Raw genomic sequence first — 2137 nt, forward strand, 5'->3', positions numbered from 1 at the left:
ATACCTGCTACAATAGGTATGAACCTTGAAAAAAATGCAAAGTAAAAGAAGCCAGATACAAAAGACCACATATTTATTATTCACTTTATATGCAATAACCAGAATAGACTATAGAAAATGTAAGAGAATTTGATAATGGATTATCTCTACTGTGTTAGAGAAAGAAGAATGAAGGACTGTTTGTCCACAGAGGCTAGGTTTCTGGGGCACCAGGAGAGAGAGAGAGATCTGCATCTCTACAGAGACTTGAGGAATCTGGACCCATGAGAGATGGAATGGTGAGTTACTCAAGTCCCATGACTATTTAGGTCTCAGAGCTGGAGTTAAAATTCAGATTTCCTGCCTCTCAAAATTGTTCAAATGGGCCTGCAGAAGCAAATACCAATTGACTTCTCAAAGCAAATGGATGGTCAGATGAGGTAAAATTAAATTCTGGAATAGTTTATTAAGAAGTCTTGGCTTGCCTGGATGGCTACATGAATATAGCCCTGGAACAGGCATAAAAATATATAAATGGACAACTGATAAATAAATATGGGGATGTATTTGCCCAAGGAAATGATGTATTGTACTTAAGTAGACAGAAGTAAAAATATGTGAAGATACCAAGCAAACAATTGTTTTTATAGTTGGATGTGTTTTTAATGAACTTTTTTCCATGATATAAGTTGTCTTGTTTTCATCGTAGTTGGTGATTTTTCATTGACATGTGAATAAAACAGATATATAAGATTGTGGGATTGAATTCCAAAGAGTTTTTATATTGAAGTTTCAATCATTTTCTTTTACCTCTGTGTCAGTATATAGAGCACTAAAAATAATAAAAAAGACAAAAGTAAAAAAAAAGAATAAAGAAGACTGAAGAATAACTTCTTTTTTTTTTTTTTCTCTGAGCAACTGGAAGAATGAAGTTTCTATTTGGTGAGATGAGGATGATTGCAAGAGATATGGGTTTAGGGGAATATCTAGAAGTCAGTTTTAGAGATGTTGAATTTGAAAAATCTTTATGCTGAAGGGGAGAGTAGGTGGCCAAATACTGGTCTGGTATTTGGGGGAGTGAGCTGGACTTATCAAGAGAAAGATAACATTATATCTTAAGACTCAAATGAAATCTCCAGAAATGAGAAGAGTTACAAAAACCTAACTGAATGTTTCAATCTTGGAGATTGGTGAGATGCACAACACTGTACCTTGGTTTTGGCCAAATCTCTGACTTCACATAATATGTGACTAATTCCCTGCCAACCCTTTTGTTCAATTCAGTTCTTGCCTCTGCTTTTTGTATTCTAATAGTGTTAGCAGTATTCTCTCAGTGAAAAAGATTGGAAACTTCAGAAACATATCTGATTTCATCTTTCTTGATCCTGACAATATGATATTTCAGATTCCCATAAGTCTTACCTCAACCATTGCAAGGGGTTTCCGTGGAATATCTGTGTCCTCTGAACCAGTTCTGTGCACTGGTAAGTTTAACCTTCTTATAGTAAATATCGGTAATGTTATTCCCCTCTTAAACTTTTTGGTGTCTCCTTTTCCTACAAAACGAACATTTGAAGACCTTTCCAGTGCCGCTCCCTCTTTATTTACAATCTCATAATCAGCTACTGCTGCAACACTCCTGCAAACACTGGACTCCTCTGTTCCACATTTCTTTACTGACATTCCACATCCTTTCCTAATCTTTGTTTTAATTTTAGTTATCTGTCATAAGCCATTTCACACGTGGCACTCAAATGTGGAATGTTTTAGTCCATAATTTTTTTTTTCCTGCTATGACTAAAAGACCCAACTAGCAAAATTGTAGAGGAAGAAAAGTTTATTTGAGGGCTCATGGTTTTAGGTCTCAGTCCATGGACAGGAGGCTCAATTACTCCGGGCTATTGATGAGGCTGAATATCATAGTAGATAACATGTGGTATAGGGTAGTAGCACATGTGAGGATCACAAAGTAGAGAGACTCCACAAAGCCATGCCCCCAGTGTCTACCTCCTCCAGCCACACTCTAACCCACCTTCAGTTACCACTCAGTTAATCCCTATCAGGGGATTAATTCACTGATTGAGTTAAGACTCTCACAAGCCAATCATTTCACCTCTGAATCTTCTTGCATTGTCTCACATGTGAGCTTTTTGGTGGG

General features: G+C 36.7%; 1 pseudogene; it reads left to right on the forward strand.

Moving 5' to 3' along the window:
• The first annotated feature begins 360 nt into the window (after positions 1 to 360).
• LOC114094741 (U6 snRNA-associated Sm-like protein LSm6 pseudogene) lies at positions 361 to 590 on the forward strand (annotated as a pseudogene).
• Positions 591 to 2137: the final 1547 nt, after the last annotated feature.

The sequence above is a fragment of the Marmota flaviventris genome, chromosome 11 (genome assembly GCF_047511675.1).
Source record: "Marmota flaviventris isolate mMarFla1 chromosome 11, mMarFla1.hap1, whole genome shotgun sequence".
Lineage (NCBI taxonomy): Eukaryota > Metazoa > Chordata > Mammalia > Rodentia > Sciuridae > Marmota > Marmota flaviventris.